This window comes from Canis lupus, chromosome 23 (assembly GCF_003254725.2).
Source record: "Canis lupus dingo isolate Sandy chromosome 23, ASM325472v2, whole genome shotgun sequence".
NCBI classification, from domain to species: Eukaryota; Metazoa; Chordata; class Mammalia; order Carnivora; family Canidae; genus Canis; species Canis lupus.
In genome coordinates this window covers 32,334,064-32,352,555 of record NC_064265.1, presented here as the reverse complement: position 1 = coordinate 32,352,555, position 18,492 = coordinate 32,334,064, and the positions used below count along the sequence as shown (strand labels likewise).

The window sequence follows — 18,492 nt, the reverse complement described above, 5'->3', positions numbered from 1 at the left end:
GGGGCTCAGTGATGTCAGCAATTATTATGGGCTGCCTTTCATTCAGTGCTGACCACAAGCCAGGATTATGCTGCCTACTTTATGCTCATTATCTCTTCAATCACCCAACAACCCTGTGAGACAAAGACTGTTATCTCTGTTACACAGACTCAGACTTAGATAGAGCTGGTATCTGGTATCTGGCCTGGCTGGGTTCCTTGGGCAGTAAATGTCAGAGATGAGATCTAAGGCTGCACTGCCAGAGCCTGTGCTGTCTTTTGAAGCTTCTTGTTTATATTCTCTTCCTAGGGCCATATTCTGTACACAGTAGGTGCTCAGTAAAAGCTTGATTTTCTCCTTCCCATTGCTTTTGGTTTATGTTTTGAGGCCATCATCTCTGCACAGGATCTTTGAAGCTTTAGATATGTCCTCGTGTGACCCTCAGTTCAGCCCAGGGCCTTATGTTTAGAATCTGCAGTTCCTGCCTGGCACATCTCTAAGGGAATCTGCCTCCCAATTATCTTTTTCTTTTTTTCCCTCATATTTATATCAGCAGAAATGAAGGAGAGAAAAACCAGCCTTTAACTAGGATTTTATTACCCATTGACCTCAGCCATCTCCATCTATCTCTCCGGAGCTCTGCCCATTAGTTGTCAGGGCAACGTGGTGTAACTCCCGGCTTGCTGCAGTTGGCTGGGTTTAATTCTCCCCTGCCGCCCCCGTTGGCTGGCCATGGCAGCCCTGAGTACTTGCTCCGGAAGCATTGTCAGGCAAGGCCCTGGAAAAGTAAATCAGGAGAATGAGACGTTTTTGGAGGAAGAGAAGGATAAGTGCCCAGCCCTTTATTCTCAGAGAGTAATTACAGCTTTAAGTATGGTTCATGGGTCATTGCTAGAAATCATGAAGTTGAACATGGTGCAGAACTGCACATGTGGGAATGGCTGAATTTGAAGTTGCTCCACCTTATCTGGACTGAAGCTTTGCTCTGGTCTGTCTTGAATCCCTATTGCTCTCCCAGACCCAATGTTTTGATCCCAGCCCCAGCCTCTGTCTCCTCCTTCCTGTCCCTGACTTCCCTGGAAGAAGGGGGAACAATTTTCTGCATTTATCCCCTCCTCACTTTGGCACATTTCTTGGCCATGCCCAGATTGTCATTATTCCCTAATAAATCCCCCATCTTGCCTCCTCCGACTAACCTCTCCTAGCTTCTGAAGCACCTCCTACCTTTTCCAGAGTTTTAAAATATTTCCCATTATTTCCCTCTCCATTAGCAACAGCCCTGCCTTCCAATATGCATGTGCTTCTTCTACCTTTACTTGGCTCCACTGTTACTAGAGCTACCTTCCTCAGCCCATAAGTGTTTACTGTCACCCTAAGTCCAGCCCTGAGGAGATGCAGTTCTTGTCATGGAGACACTCAGTTGAGCACTGGGACAAGAATGTAACCAAGGCGCAGTGTCTGCATTGGGATAGCAGTAAGCACTGACCTGCAGAAGCATAGGTGAGGTTGGTAGAAAGTCAGATCAGTTGAGAAAACAGAACAAGGACAAGTGGGCTTGGTTGGGCTGATTCAGGAAATGATATCCTCAGAGACTTTTGTACTTAGTATGTACTATCAAGGTCAGGAAATTTCCTTCCTTTTAAAAAAAGAGAAAAAAAGATTTATTTATTTATTTGAGAGGATGGGAGGGGCAGAGGGAGAGAGAAAATCTCAAGCAAACTCCCTGCTGAGCATGGAGCCTGATGCAGAGCTCAATCTCACGACCCTGAGATCATGACCCAAGCCAGAATCAAGAGTCTGATGCTTGACTGACTGAACCAACCAGGGGCCCAAAGTCAGGCAACTTCTTATAGCTGCCACACTATATCTATTTCTGTCATGAGAATCGGGAGATGTGATGGAGTTAACCCAGATTCTGTTTATCTTTTCTCAACTCTGTGTTCAGTGATTTCACATTTGTGGCTTGATATTGGCCATCGTAGGAGCATTTGCATCATGGAAATCAGCAAACTTTACAAAATGGAACTTTGCTCTTTCTTTCTTTCTTTCTTTCTTTCTTTCTTTCTTTCTTTCTTTCTTCTTTCTTTCGCCGGTTTATTAGCACACCTCGAGGGCATCACAGAGAAAGTAACATTTTCCTAGTTATTGGAGGATAGGCAGCAGATTTTTAAGTGATAGAAGTTGGGGAGAAGAAAGGGTGGAGGACATTTGTTTGCTGGGATTTTTTCAGTTGCAAGTGATAGAAACTTAATTCAAAATAACTCAAGGGAAAAAAGAATTGTATTAGCTCATGTTATAAGGAAGAAGGGATGATTTCAGGCATGACTGGAACAGAGGGTTAAATAATGTTAGGGGAATATCTGCCTTTCTCTTAAAAGTACCTCTGGCTCTATCTCAATCTCTCTCATCTCTCTTTGTCTCTTCATCTCCATCTCTTCTTTGCTCAGTTCTATTTCCAGTCTCACGAAGAGAGACACACTGCCCTCTTCCAGCATTTAAACCCATCTGCCAATGAACTCTTCATGTAGTCATGGGCCAACCCCTGAACACCTGCTCTGACTAGAAGGATGGATGCATGTTAATAAAAAAAGAGGTTCTGTTCTCAGAATGGGAAAGGTTTACTAGCAGGGAAATGCATGGTTTCCTCGTAAGATTCCAGGCAGTGGGAAGAGAGTACAAAGTGAAAGTGACTGATGGGTTTAAAAAATGTTGAGATGCTTGGTGTGTTTGGGCAGCAGGGTTCTTTCAGGCATTGCTAAACTTCCAGGATGGATGACTGACACCTGTGGCTCATTTTCTCTTGCTCTTTCCCTCCTCTGCATTCTAGAGTTCTCCCCTACTCTATTGAGACTGATCTCCTGAAAGTACATTAATGAATTCTTGTCCCAAAGCAAACACCTTTCTCTACTCCCATTTTCTTGATCTGTTTTATTTGATACTGACCACTCAGTGATCAAACTTTCCTTTTTGAAACTCTTGATTTTCTCCTTGGTTTTCACAATAATACCATCTGCATATGTGGCCTACCTCCTTGTAGCTGCTTCTGTGACCAACTGTGGTTGGACACCTTCACCCCTGGCCCACTTTTCTTCTCTTCCTATTGTTTTTCCTCTGGAGCATCACGTTCCTAGAGCTTAAACCATATTGATAACTTTCATATTTAGAATTCTGGACCTCACTTCTGAGTTTCTAGTTGTGTACTTCTGACTATTGCACTTCCTTGAGGAGGTTTCATGCCCACTCAGACTCAATCTGACCCAAACAGAACTTGTCTTTTTTCTCAAACTCCTCTCAAAATTTTCATGCCCATCAAGATGATGCTGTACTTCTAGTTTTCCAGTTACCACTCTATCAAAATCTCTGGGGAGTACTTCCTTCCAGCTCTCCCCCTCCAGCCCTCCAGCCCTCCACCTTACACTATACTATTTTTCTGGGAAGATATCTAGAAAATATTTACCTATCCCAATGATACAAAGATTTCTATTTTAATTCCTTATGTCCAGAGAACCTACATTGTACAATTTTAACAGCTTAAAATGTTTTGAGGCTTGTCTGTGGCCTTATAGTGTGATCTATCTTGTAACTTTTTTGTATTTACTCAAAAAGTATGTACTCTGCTGTAGGTTGGAGGGTCTATAAATGTTAGTTAGGTCAAACTTGTTGATAATATTGTTCAAGTCTCCATATCCTTACTGACATTTTGTCTACTTCTATCTTTTATTGAGAGAAAGCTGTAAAAATCTGTGACCCTCATCATGGATTTGTCTATTTCTTTTTGCATTTCCAATATTTTTTGCTTTATCTATTCTAAAACTATGTTTTTGGCATATAAATATTTAGGCTTGTTATTTCTTCTTGACAAATTAACTCCTTTATCATTATAAAATGATTGTGCTCATCTCTGGTTATATTATTTGCTCTAAAATATGCTCTATGAATATCATTGCCCCAGCTTACTTTTTATTACAGTTAGTATGGTATATGCTTTTCTTTTCTTTCTTTTTTTTTTTTTTAAGATTTTGTTTTATTTACTCATGAGAGATACAGAGCGAGAGAGAGAGGCAGAGACACAGGCAGAGGGAGAAGCAGGCTCCATGCAGGGAGCCCGATGTGGGACTGGATCCCGGGTCTCCAGGATCACGCCGTGGGCTGTAGGCGGCGCCAAACCGCTGTGCCACCTGGGCTGCCCCGGTATATGCTTTTCTTTAAAAAAAAAAGATTAAGGGCAGCCCGGGTGGCTCAGGGGTTTACTGCTGCCTTCAGCCCAGGACGTGATCCTGGAGGCCCTGGATCCAGTCCCACGTTGCGCTCCCTGCATGGAGCCTGCTTCTCCCTCGGCCTGTGTCTCTGCCTCCCTCTCTCTCTCTCTCTTTCTGTGTGTCTCTCATGAATAAATAAATAAAATCTTTAAAAAATTTTAACTTAATTGTCTTTGTTTTTATTTTTTAAAGATTTATTGATTTATTTTAGAGAAAGTGTGAGTGAGGGGAGAGGTGGAGGGAGATGGAAAGGGAGAGAGAATCTCCAGCTGACTGCCCATTGAGCGCAGAGCCTGATACAGGGTTTGATCCCAGGACCCTGAGATCATGGAGCCAAAACCAAGAGTCAGATGCTTAATTGCTTAACCAGCTGAGCCACTCAGGCGCACCTAATTGTCTTTATTTTTAGAGTAGGTTTTTTGTAGGCAGTTATAGTTGGGTTTTGATATTTTTATCTAATCTGACTGTCTTTGCCTTTGTTTGGGGTTTTCAGCCCATTCATGTTTAATATGACTAGTGACATAGCTGAGTTTTCTCTCTGGGTTTCATTTTGGATAGTGTCTATTTCTATATGTCCAAGTTCACTAATAATTACTTCTACCATATCTAATCTGCCATTAATTCCATCCAACATGATTATTTAAAAAAAAAAACAAACCTCAGACATTGAGGTTTTCATCTCCAGAAGTTTTATTTGGATCTTTTAAAATATCTTTCCTCTTTAACCTTTCCTTAGCTTTTTGGATATGAAATACAATTATAACAACTATGAAATATGGTTATATGACATACAGTTATAACAACTCTTTTAATGTCCGTCTAAGTTAATTCTGCTTTAGTTCTGGGTCATTTCAATTGATTGTTTTTCTCATTATTATAAGTTATATTTTCTTGCTTCTTTGCATGCTTGGTTATTTTTTATTGGATTTTAGACATTGTAAATTTTACCTTGTTAGATGTTGATATTTTTATACTTATGCAAATATTCTTAGCTTTATTGAGATGTAGTTAAATTACTTGGAAACAGTTTGATTTGTTCTTGCTTTTAAGATTTGTCAGACAAAACCAGAGCAACATTTAACCTGCAGCTAATTTTTTCCCACTGCTAAGGCAAGATTTCTGAATACTCTACAAAACATTTCATAATTGTGAGATTTTCCGGTCTGGCTGGTGTGTTCAGGCACTCTTCCTAGCCCTGCATGACCACCACATACTGTCCCCTCTAACCTTTTTGAAAGACTTTTTCTCTGGCCTTAGATATTTTTCTCATGTGCATTTGCTGATGAGTACTCTGATGAACACCCATGGCAAACCTTCTACATATCTCTAGCATTCTCTCTCTCTCTCTCTCTTTTTTTTTTTTTTTTTTGCTGTTCTCTTCTCTTTGGTACTATAAAATCTGACTGTCATAGTCTCCAGGACTTCAAGTCTGTGTCCTCAACTCAAGGATTCTGGTGGATATCACTGGTGTTCACTGTGCTATGACCTAGAAACTCTCAAAGCATAAGTTTGGGTACTAATGAGCCTTCCCTTTTTTTCTTTATTGTCTCAGAAGGATCATTGGCTTTCATTGCCTCGTGTCCAAGGTCTTGAAAACTGTGATTTTATATATTTTGTTTAATTCTTAGTTGTTTCAAGCTAGGGAGTAAAACTGGTTTATACTACTCCATTTTGGCTGGAAACATAACTTCTTCATTATATTTTTATTTCAATAGCTTTACTTTTATAATCACTAGTTCTTGTTTCATTTGTATCTGCTCTTATTTCATAACACCCTGGTTCTTTTTTTTTTTTAATTTATTTATTCATGAAAGACAGAGAGAGAGGCAGAGACACAGGCAGAGGGAGAAGCAGGCTCCATGCAAGGAGCCTGACGTAGGACTCGATCCCAGGTCTCCAGGATCACGCCCTGGACTGAAGGCAGCGCTAAACCGCTGAGCCACCGGGGCTGCCCCCTGGTTCTTTTTCTAAATGCTATTTTAAAAATCACTTCAGGGACTTTAAATATAGGAGATGCTCTATTATATTTACTTCCTCAGGCTTAAGAGTTTAAATTCCTTGATTTCCCCCTTTATATTTCATGCTGTTGGTATTCCTCATATATGTAGTAAATTTAGGTTATAAATTAGCCTCCAGAGGTGATTTCTCTTTCATATATTTGGGGTTGTGACAGACATGGGGTGGGAAGGTTATGTTGTTTTCTTAACCCTAACAATTTGGGGAGGATGGATTTTGTCCAGAGCATGCAAGGATCACTGTGGTGGATACTTGCCTGTGTGGATAATCCTGTTCTAACCTTGTTCATAGGGGTAACTTTGTGAGGCATGGGTCTACCTCTTTGTCATATGAGTTTCAGTGATTCTAGTTTCTGACTCCATATAGAAGTCGTGCCTATAACGGTCCTTCTCCAAACTTGAATTGTCAGGGTGAAATGGCTTTGGCCCCCATATATGCTATGGCTGCTATTTTATTCTTTGGTTTAGGGATCCTCTTAGTAGTTGGCATTGTTCCTAGGTTTCTATAATGGCATTGTGTTTATCAAACTATATATATATATATAATTTATATCATTTCTGCACATTTAGATAATGAAGTGCTTGCTCAATCTGCCACTGTAAATATAAGCTCTCTTTAGTGTTTGTCAGAAAGGATGACCATTCCTTTCATGGAGTCAACTGTAGTGTTTAATATTTGAATATTTGTAGTTGTTTTTTTACTTATCAGATTATTTTTTCTCTTACATAAATTTCATTACCCTGAAAGCCCCAATGTCTCCCTGATTCTTTTTTTTTTTTTTTTTTGTCTCCCTGATTCTTTAACTCATCTATGTGGCCTACCATTTTCTGTCCCTGCTCTATCTACTTCACTTGGGTGACCAATAGGCAATTTGATATAGTCATCTCCATATGATTATGTATCCCTAGGCAGTGAAAGTCTTAATGTCCTCTTTGAGCCTGGGCTACTGCACTTCAGATATGCTTATTCTAACTACTCTTTGCTTATTTATGTTTAAAAAAAGGAAAAAGTGAAAAAACTATAAACAACAGTTATATGAGGCATAATTGGCATGCAATACCATATAGGAGTTAGCACCAATTTCTGCACTTTCATCACATCATTTACTAAACACTCTGGCTCTGTATTTAGACTTTAACTTTGTTTGCTAACCTAAGTTAAATTCTTCTCCTTCTCCAACCATAACACACCCATTCAAAAGTCAGGATTCCTTAAGAACTTTCCTCATGCTTCTGTCTTCTTTTTTGGCTCTTTCATGAATGAGAAATGAAGCACACTGGTTCAATGTTCTTTAAAAACACTTCCTACTCTGCCTTGCTGACCTCATGGGAATGCTCCCATTCTACACAGAGGGAGATGGAGCAAAACCTTTTCCTTCAGACTTTCCTATGCTTGGCAACCCACCTACCAAAAAAAAAAAAAAAAAAAAAAAAAGAAAAAGAAAAAAGAAAAAAGTGAACTTTGGCAGCTCTGCCACTCTGCTCTTCTATTACAACCCTTCTTCCCAACCCATCAGTAAAACTGGGACTGAAGACAAGTAAATCTGTCTGACATTAGGGCTCCAACCCATTCAGTAAAAGTGGGACTGAAGACAAGTGAATCTACCTGACATTAGGGCTGTCTCCCAATGCAGGGCTGCTCAGATAATGACAGCATAATCCTTCTGTTACTGTCTGGAGCAGGATGCTATGAGGCCTGACCCAAAAGTCAGCGACATAGGCAAAGCTTTACTGGGGCTCCCGCTCCAGCTGAAGGGAAACAGAACCAGCAGAGAACAGTTAGGTTGGCCTTGAGAACAGAGCTAAGCCTTGCTTATGTAATGTTCCCACTCACTTCCCACCCTGGACCAACATGCTGATAAGGTGCTTCAATTTGATTAGTTAGAAGAGCCTCATCCTTTTTTTTTTTTTTAAGATTTTTAAAATTCTTTTATTCATGAGAGACACAGAGAGAGACCAGCAGAGACACAGGCAGAGGGAGAAGCAAGGAGCCTGAGGCAGGATTTGATCTCGCAACTCCAGGATCACACCACTCCAGAAGCAGGTGCTAAACTGCAGAGCCACCCAGGGATCCCAGAAGAGCCTCATCCTGATTGGTCGGGAGGGCCTCATCCTGATTGGCCGGCAGGCCACTCAGACAGTTCATTGGTGCTTTTTGGAGCCGAGGGCCCCTGGTTGAAGCTCGGGTTTCCTAAAGGTCCTCGTGCTGGCCACGTGGTGGTTCTGCTCTGTGAGGCGGGCAATTTGGCGGTAACAGGCAGCAGAAGGCGCCCCAGGTGCATAATGTTTTTCACTTGGGGCTTGTACCCGTGGTCCCTGACAGTTTCACTTCCTCCTTTCTGAAATCCATGGTCGGAGGAGGCAGCTGCAGTTCTCACAGCTTCACTTTCTATACCAGGTGGGTTCTAGAAGAATGTCTCCACAGAATGGTATGGTTACTAATTCTTCCAGATCGTGCATTTAAAAAAATATAGAAGAGATAAAATATCATTAAAGCAAATTCATAGTAGGTTCCAGTCGGCGACTCCTTCCAGCCAGCTGAGCATTATAGAATAGACCTCCGGTTTAGTTTGAATCTTGTCATTTATTTTCTCGCCCAAGGATTGTCTGCTCAGCTCCCAAGTAATGCTGAATCTCTCTTTGGTGCTTAAAATCATTCCTTTAGTGTTCTTTTTATTCATTGGAAAGTGGATTCTTTTCCTTCCAGATTTTGAAGGTAAATGCTTGGGTGGGACAGTGATGTGGGGACGTCAGCTGAGAGGCTATAAGAATTCCAGAGAGGAGCAGGAGTTGGATTCAATCATATATTGATTTTTAGCCCAGTAAATTGTGGTTGCTTCATAGCAAGGTAACAAGTACGCTGTGCTTTTCAGAAAGAGATGTGATCAGCTTTTAAACAATAAAAGAGGAGCAACTGCTGGGCAGAGTGATTCGATTTAAATCCGTAGGAAAGCCAGTGGTGAGTTTAAAATAAACAAAGTAACGTTAAAAGCCATCACCACACCCAGAGCCCAATGTCAACTATAAAACAGAGATGGGAATTTAAGCCATCCAAGGTGAATTTTAAAGAAATCGAATCCCTTTGAGGATAACGGACTAGATTTAGCTGAAATACCTCGGTGGCTATGCATTTAGTCATCCCTTTCCAGGCACGCAGGAAGAATTCAGTATCAAAAAGGCCCTCTGATGGGCAGCCACTGAACACAGTGAACAGGAGGCATCGTTTTTCTCTAGAAGGAATGCTAGTCTTTGCAACCAAGAGAACACAGATTTTCTGGCTGGGGTTCCTTCTCTGACTCTGTGCCTTGCCTCATGTGTCCTGGTTGCTTCCTTATCAGACACATTTGGGGTTCCAGAGCTGTGTGTTTCAGCTAAATCCTCACCCTTTCTGTGCAGAGAAACTGAGCTCGTACTCCTGAGATCTCTGCGTGGTGATTTCTGCTGCTGGTGATGCTCCTTGGAGAATCTGACTTTGTGCTCCTAGCTTCAAGCTTATGGGGTTGTGGTGTGTGTTCTGTGTTCTATTTCTTCATGATAGAGATCCCTGAGCCTCCCAGTAGTTGTGGGTTTAAGGCTTCCTGGGATTAGCATGCTGAAATGTGCCTCTGGCCACTGGTAGACTGAAAAGGCATAGGGACAGGCTTTCCTAAAGCCAAGCCTGTCCTCTGGGGCAGTGCCTGTCTTTTCCCAGCCCAGGAAGGTGCTATTTGTGTGTGTCTGGATAAGATCCTGAGACTCCAACCCATGCCTTTCTTTTTCTTCTTGCATTTTCCCCTCTTCTGTCTCCCTATTTCTGTGTTCATTGTCTCAGTGAATGCACAGGGCAGAGTAAAAGGCAAAACAATTTCTCATAGGACTTTGTTCTAGAAGCCTAATTCTTAAAGGGAGATGATAGCTTAAAAGTTTCTTTAAAAAGAAGAGAGGGGACGCCTGGGTGGCTCAGTAGGCATATGCTCATATGGTTGAGCATATGCCTACTCAAGATGCATCACCAAAATATCAGGTCTCCTTCCTCCTTTGTGACCTGCACTTCCTCTTACGTGAAAGATGGGGAAGTAAATGGGAATCAGAACAAGCATACAAAAGAGCTATCCTTTACTTGCTGAGCATTGTCCAGTGCCAGGCCCTGAGCTGGACCTGGGACACAGAGGAACCAGGGGCTGCCCTTAACCTTAAGTCTAATGGCATGAGGAGACAGGTGCTGTCACAATGGTAATATGGCACACAAGAAAAGAGGACCAAGAGTGCTGGAAAGAGCAGAGGAGGGAATTGGAGAAAGTTTGTCATGAATTGAAGGTGGAAAGGAAACAATAAAATCATTTACAATGTATGTATGAAATGCTTTGCATACAGCATTTCATTTAATCTTCATAATGATTCTGTGAGACAAGTGTCAGTGACCTCCTGATGAGGTGGGGGCCATACCCAAGGCAGATGGTGCTGGGGAGGTGCATCCTCTGGCAGGATGGCTAAGGGAGCCCATGAGGCTGAGTACAGGGCCCTAGGCAGAGGCTCCTTTGTCCAGAATTAGGAGAAAGGGTGGAGTCACTGCGCTAACATCTGGAAGCTAGAGAAGGGACTCTGAATGAGACAAGCAAGGAAGAAGGTTGCATATAGTAGCAAATCATGGCATCTGTGAGGCAGGCAGGAATGAGCAGGAAGCTGAGAGCTGAGCAGTGGGAGAGCCATCCTGGGCAACAGTCAGAACAGGGGTAATGGCCCCACTGGCTTTTCTGAGCTGACTGCAGTGTGACCTGTGGGTCTCTGACCTTATTACAGAAGGAAAGATGAAGGGTGGGGCAGACAAGGATGAATCATGACAGGTGCTGCCTCCATAGTTGGGTCTGCAAGGTCCAGCCAGTTGGGGGCAGAGTCTTAGTGAGACAGGCATCTCTGGACCAGTAGATCCCCCTTCTTCCATGTTCCCTGTATCCCCGCGCCCCCATCAGTGTGAGATAGCTACATTTGACTGTCATGTTTGACTTGCTATAGTGACAATGGCATGAAAGGATTATGTAAGGGTAGTGGTGGGTGGTCCCTGTAATATAGGCATTGACTTCTTCTAGGACCTAGTAACAATTTATCTGAGCTATTGCTTAGAGGGTGATACATCCTCTCAGTTGCCTATCCTTTCATTTTAGTGGGAGCTAGAAGGTTACAATTCTGCTTTGTTTGGAGACAGCCTCCTTATAAAGTTTTATAGGTCAGGAGGCTCCCCTCTTCCTGCCTAGCTCAGCAAGAGGGTCTAGGAGAAGGAAGGGGTGATATTGAAACAGGGCCAAGTTTCCTTGCTTTCAAAGGTCCCTTAGAAATTATGTAAGAGGGGCACCTGGGTGGCTCAGTGGTTGAGCATATGCCTTTGGCTCAGGTCGTGATCCCGGGGTCTAGGGATCTAGTCCCACATTGGGCTCCCCAAAGGGAGCCTGTTTCTCCCTCTGCCTATGTCTCTGCCTCTCTCTGTGTATCTCTCACAAATAAATAAAGTCTTTTTTTAAAAAAAGAAATTATGTAAGAGAAGAACATTAGTCACAGTTCTTGCTGGGGTTCTGGCTGGGCCATTGCCTAGCTGAGTGATGTTTCGGACACTAGTGAGCCCCTCTCAGTGCTAGGCTATCATTCATTCCTTCTTTTAGTACTTAGAATGAAGTTCAAACTCCTTGCCATGTCCTTCACAGTCTTTCATGATCTGGCTTCTGCCCACTTCTAGATGAAGTCTGTCACTGGGGCACCTCTTTCATTATTTTGATCCTAGGGCCTTTGTTCTTGCTGTTTTCTTAGAACATATCATCTCCTGATGTGTGCATGGCCTGTTTTCTCCCCTCATGCAAGCATTGTTAGATGCCACCTCCTTAGAGAGGCTTCTCTGACCTCCTTCCTGAAGAAGCTTCCCTTTCCTCTAACTGGTTGTTTTTCACCTCATTCTCCTAGTTTATTTTCTTCATGCCACTTAACTATCATCTGAAACCTTCATTCTTCTCTTTTTGTGTACTTGTTTATTTTCTGTTTGCCTTACCTCCCTCCATATGGAATGACATTGGGCACTTTGTTTGTTTTATTTATTGCCTGTCCCCAATAGTGGCACGTGGTAGATGCCCAGTAAATACTTGTTGACTGAATAAATGGAGATGGTTATTAACAACTAACCTGCTTGGTTCACAGGGTGGCTGAGAAAATCTGCCAAAGTGCTGTATGATTGAATATTCTGTGGTGCTGGCCCAAGTGTGGGGAGTTGGATCTCCTGGTTTTATGTTCTCTGAACATGTATCATGACTCAGGAGATACTAGGCCAAGGAGAGGCAAGATGATAGAGGGTGCAGGCCAGGGTAGAGAAGGAGGTGTGGAGGGCCTTGGTGCTTGCCTTGTGGGTGTTAATGTTAGCATATGAAAAAAATCACCAAAGCTGCCAATTTTCCAGATCCATCTAGCAATTGTCCAAAAATCTCAGGTTTGAGAGCTCTGCTTCAGTTCCTGGGAAAGTTCCTTTCCTCCTGCAGCAGAGGTTCCCAGTGTTTCCAAGTTTCTAGAGAGGTAGGAGGGTTAGAGGAAAGGCCATTGCCTGGGTCTCAGAGGACTCTAGCTCTGTGGCCTTGAGCAAAAATTTCACTGGTCTGGCCTCAATTTCTCTTCTCCAAAATGTGGTGTGAAAGATTAATAAAGTGAAACTCTAGAGTAGTCCTGAGGCTAGAAGGGGGAGCGAATACCCCTCAAAGTCAATTAGGAAGAATTGCCAATTGTAGATCTCAACAGAAGAATCTACAGGAAAGAAAGATCAATGATCAAAGCCCAGGCAGGATAAGATACATATTAAGTCTTATATAAGAAATCAGCTACCCTTGCTGCTCAGCCAGGGAGAAACCTTCATCATCCTGAACTCTTGTTTTTTTCCAGTGGACTTTCATTTAAAACAACTCCTTCCAACTTCCTCCTCCTTTTCTGTAAAACAATCTTCCTCTCCTCTGTTGGTCTTTCTTTTGGCTTTGTCACAACCTGCACGTCCTAAATTGCAACTCTGTGCTATTCCCAAATAAACCTGTTTTTTTGCTGGCAATGTATTTTTATTTTGAAGGTTAACAGGGGATTGAGAGATATATTAAGCTACTACTGTTTTTGCTAAAACAGTGTGGTGATCTCAGGTAGCCTCTCTTTGTGCACACGTGTTCAACAAACTTTTATTAAGTTCTAAGTGCTCATGTGTGAAATAAGGAAGTAAGACAAACAGGTTCTAAGCTTCCATCCACTTGAACTTCCTAGGATTGGGTGTTGAACTGAAGCTTGAGACATTCTGTTGCAGTTTCCATCCTCAAAGGGCCCTAGGCCCTGGGGGCAGCCTGGCAGATCTCTGGCTGAGGTCACAAATCTGGGTGGCTGGACCTGCTGGGGAAGTAAACATAGTGTCAACACTCACATTTGCACACAATCATCTGTTTGCATAGAGCTATTATACTCTTTTCTTGGAGTGTGGAGAGGCTTGTTTGAGAAGAGCACATCTTGAGACCTTGTCTCTCCCACCTGCCTTTTTGTAGGGATGTGTGTCCACTCTGTGTCTGTGCCCTCCTTGAACTTCCTCTGGCCCCTGCCTTCATGTTGTCCATCAAGTCAGGGGCAGAAGTGGAGAAGTCATGGCCTGTGGGACTAGTGGGGGCAGGGGTGAGGTACAGAGGGCCCAGAAGGTGGGCTGCTCAAGGCGAAGCCCATCAGAACTGCACTAGTGAACCTCAGTGGTATAGTGGCAACCCCAAGAGAGAGGGAGGCACTGTCTGCCAGGCAGAATGAAGTATCTTGTCTGATACTAAATATTTTTTTCCCTTGGTTATTTATCATGGAGAGATCTCAGCAGGTCATTATCATGTTACTACTTAGCCATCAATTAACAAAAGTCTACCCCTTTGGGTCATTTCTCATAAATCAGTTTTCCCATTCCCTTCATTATTTGCTTATTTCTTTTAACAGCCTCTCTTGCACTATAATTTATGGAGCCCCATCATCCAAGGGCAAGCACCACTCTTGCTCTGAATCCAGGAAAAGCCTTTTGTGGAAATTTAAAGGACGGGTGAAGGAAAGATCCACAAGTGAGAAATAGTTGGATTAAATGTTTCTGAGTCGGGGTTATATTCTTTTCCTCCCCAGCTCTATCCTACAAATGTGAGAGGCAAAGGGCTCTGGGGTGGGAGTGGGCGAGTCATTGCATGGGGCATGGTTTCTGTTTTCCCACTTGAATTTCATTGTGTTGTTTCCTCTTCATATTTATTACCACTTAAGGTTCATTTACATTCTCTCTCTGTCCACAATGATCAGAGCAACACCTCCCAAATTAGCATCATTTGCAAGTTTCATTAACGTGCTGTTTACTCTCCCTCTTTCAGATCATTAATAAAGATGACCCCTGTGCACCCTACTCCCCCCCAAATCCATACATTTCCATTTGTCATCACCCTTTGTTTGCAGACTTTGAGCCCGTTTTAAATTTATGTGGCAGCGCTCCTTACTAAGCCAATTTGAATTAATTTTGAGTGTAACACTTTATACCACTATATCAAATGCTTTTCTTATAGCTGCATGCATTCCATCAATAGTATTCCCACCACCTTTCTATTTGGTATTCAGGTTGAAATCTCCCAATTCTGCTTGGCATTTTAGTTCTTTAAAAGTCACTGTATCCTCTGTACTGGCTAGGGACTTTCTCCTAATTTTTCGGTTATTTTGAAATGATTGATGTTATGAAAGAAAGGATTTTGAGAGCTATTTATGGCAATCGATAGCTTTCATCTTTCTTTCCCACATCTGCTATTGTGGTTGAGTAAGTAATTTTGGTGAAATCCCTTCACAGTTTGGGATGCACGAGATCTGGACCTCCTATTTTGAAGGCTACACATTTCCCAAATATTCTTTCCCTTTGTTTGAAACCATCTGAATATCTTTTTTAAAAAAAGCTGTACACAAATTTTGAAGATATTTTAAATGCCTGGCATCTATATCATCAATTATCTAGAAATGTTTTTTGAGTTACTGAAATGAATATAATAACTAAATCTGTCAGCCATTCATGCTTCTCCCTAATCTGTACTATTACTTTATTCTGTGAAATAGTGAACAGTTAAAAAAAGATCAAGACTGCTAGTGGAAGATAGCACTATCGTCGTTAGTACTGTGGTCCTTCATTTATTTATTTCACATATATTTATTGAGGCTTTATCATGACCAGACACTATTCTATGCTCCGAGGATATTGCAATGAACAGAATCTTTTCCTCTTATGCAGTTTGATAGATAGACAGTGAGCAAACATACAGATATGTAATGTATCGTCAGATTGTGATAAGTGTTATGAAGGAAAATAAAGTGGGACAAAGAAAGAGATTTTGCAACAATCAGAGGCTAAATTTTATATTTCGAAAGATGTACAATTCCAGAAGCTCCGCGGGTAGAAATAATGAGTAATACAAAGCTAAAATTACATTGTAACAGGTGAATAGGCAGGTCATACTGGAGACCTGTTTTGTGTGCCCTGGGTAGATGTGATCATGCTATGCTGGACCAGGACCCAGACTCTGAGAGCTCCCAGCTCCCTGTCAGTTTGGGTGTCTTTGACAAGACCTATAGTGTTATCCTTCTGAACTTTATGAAGTAAGCTAAGACCTGGTGGAGAACACTGAATTTGCCCTATGGACTGCATGAGGCACAGATTACCAATTGGTCAACTTAGTATGAAGGTACATGCAGGGGGCCACAGATAGCATCGAGATCCAGCAGAAAATCTAGGTAGGAGTCTGAAAGTCTGCAGTGCGTCTGCAGTGGCCATAAGCTGGGCTGAAGATAGATGTGTTGGGAGGACCTCAACTTCTTCCTAAATTCTGGCTTGCAGAACACCCCTAACTAGCTGTGCTCTGAGCCATTATTAGCAGGGGCCATTGTCCTTAAGTGAGGTCATTTACATAGTAAATTTCATAATCACCTACATTGTTTTTTAAAGTTCATTTATTTACCCCTATTTATTTCATTTTTTTTCTTTATAACATCTTTTTGTGGAAAAATGACTGTTCCAAAATGCCCAAATGACTAAGTCACTTTCATAGTGGACACTTTAAAATGGTACTTCTCCTCCCACACGGTAGAGTGCACATGGTTAGCCCAGATCTCCCAGCCTCCCAGCCTGGTTGGTGTCTTCTTAGGTATTAAGCCTCGTCACCTGCCCCTCCATGCAGTTCTGCCTTTAGGGTCTGAGAGGACCAAATTACCTGTACTCCTTGCTCCTTGTCCTGCTCCTGACATTTCTTCTGAGTGGAATGTTCTCTCTCTTCTTCACCTGTTAATTCTTGTTTATCCCTTATGCTGGGTACTTTTAGTTCAGCACCCTGGACATCTCCCTACCCTCATTCTTAAAAATTACCTGCAGGTTTCTAGCATGATAGAGACAGTGTCTTATTCATTTTTCATGTACATGACCTACAGGCACAGAACTGGCATTCAAGAATGTTTGTTAAACTGAACCGAACTGAAGATGGGGAGAAATGAGTGGTTATCAATTTCATTTTGCTATTGAGGACTGGGGGAGGGTAAAAGAAGAGCCCGTCTAGGAGGGCATCATGAACAAGGTCATCCACAGCAAGCTGGATGGGACCAGTACTGAGTGAAAGGTAGTGGGCACATAATCCACTTGATCTGGACCTATTTCACAGGTGATTTCAAAGCACCATGGACATTGAGTGCTCAGCCCTTCTCTCTGCACAAAAGGCATCACTTTTCAAAATATTTCATATTTACAACTAATGATTTGTGGTGGTTATCACAGTTATCAGATGGCCTATTTTTGTTGCTGGAGTTTATTCTTTTTGTGAAAGTTCTTATTCATTTTCAAGTTAAATAAGATCTGACTTTTATCCCCAAAGGAACTTATATTTCAAACCCCTGATTTGAGCAGGATTTTGGTTTGAATTTGGGTTTGACTCATCTCTTTGATTAAAGGCTTATCTTCTAAATAACTTGTCTTAATAGTTACTCTTTCCCTTTCCAGACCTTCTAAATTTAGATAAATGAGACCAATTATCGCTTCCAGAATGTTCAGTTTCTACTCCAGTCCTAGAATTTGTTCTCTAAGAGATGTTGATTTCCTTCCTGTGGGATCATTTAAATTCTGCGGTTTCTCAGTTAGTGTCCTCACCCTAGGGGAGGAGGACTGTAGGTGGGGCCTGCTGGCTGCTGGTTCACCAGAAGCCACAAGGGTGTGCATTTGGCCTCCTGGGAGCACGGACATGGCCCACAGGGACCTTGCTAGGTGTGGGCAGAGGGCTGTCTGTGGCAAGGCAGCCGGTGCATGAACAAGGCCACTAGAGCATCATCATGTCTGTGGATACCCAGGTAAGGGAGAGGGACCTTTGGAAATGTGCTGTAGAGACATGAAACCTACAAGGGGAGGAGATTTTTTTTAATTCTTTTTCCTTTTTGTCACTTCCAGAGATGATTTTGAATCAATGATGGAGAGATATGGAACATCATTCGTGTATCAATTCAGTATATATTTAATAGCCACCTGCTGTGGGCCAGGCACCAAGGAATGCTGAGCATATGGAGTGAGCAAGAAGATGTGCCCCCTGCCCCAATCCTGCAGTCAAGGTGAGGAGGAGTTTGTTGAGTTGGGGGTGGTAGGGGGAGGTGTTTACACTTAAAATTCTCTTCTGCGGCTGAGAAAATTGTTTCCAGCAAGGTTTTAGAGCTTGGGAGGTCAGTCCTGGAACTGCTTATGATACTGTAAAACCTACAATAGGTGGGAGAAGGAACCAAGGAGCCTCCTTCCTCAGATGCCTGCCTGCCTCTCTCACGGAGTTCCAGCCCTGTCAACCTGACTGCTCACTTGCCCTCATGCGCAGACCCTCCCCATGAAATGTGAGCTTGTGACTCTGGATCCCCAAGACCCTAGCAGACAGAATTCATTTTGGATGGACAGAGTCAGTATAAGATGTGACTCCAAGTCTTATAGAATCTGACATTGTTTCAATGTTGTAAGGTCGAACATTTACTCTGCTTGATCCAAGGACATGAGGTTCACTAGCAGTAGGGTAAAGTATATTGAGATGAAGAGTGACCATTTACTTCCTTGAAAGTAGAATCATCAGAGTGGTCCAGAAGTCTGCATTTCTCTACAAACAATGTGGGGTTACTACTGTGTAAGTATAGACCAGCTCTGCTCAGAGAAGGAGCTCTTAGCTGGGATCCTTGGGCTGATCCCAGATTTAGAGGGTTTC

At 42.4% G+C, this 18,492-nt stretch overlaps 1 long non-coding RNA gene across 1 annotated transcript; it reads right to left on the bottom strand.

Moving 5' to 3' along the window:
- Positions 1 to 586: 586 nt before the first annotated feature.
- Positions 587 to 7,967, bottom strand: LOC125753429 (uncharacterized). Its single transcript, XR_007405266.1, has 3 exons — positions 7,860 to 7,967; positions 1,466 to 1,615; positions 587 to 757 (listed from the first exon to the last, which is right to left on the bottom strand). It is a non-coding gene; the product is annotated as an uncharacterized LOC125753429 (long non-coding RNA).
- Between the last annotated feature and the right edge of the window lie 10,525 nt (positions 7,968 to 18,492).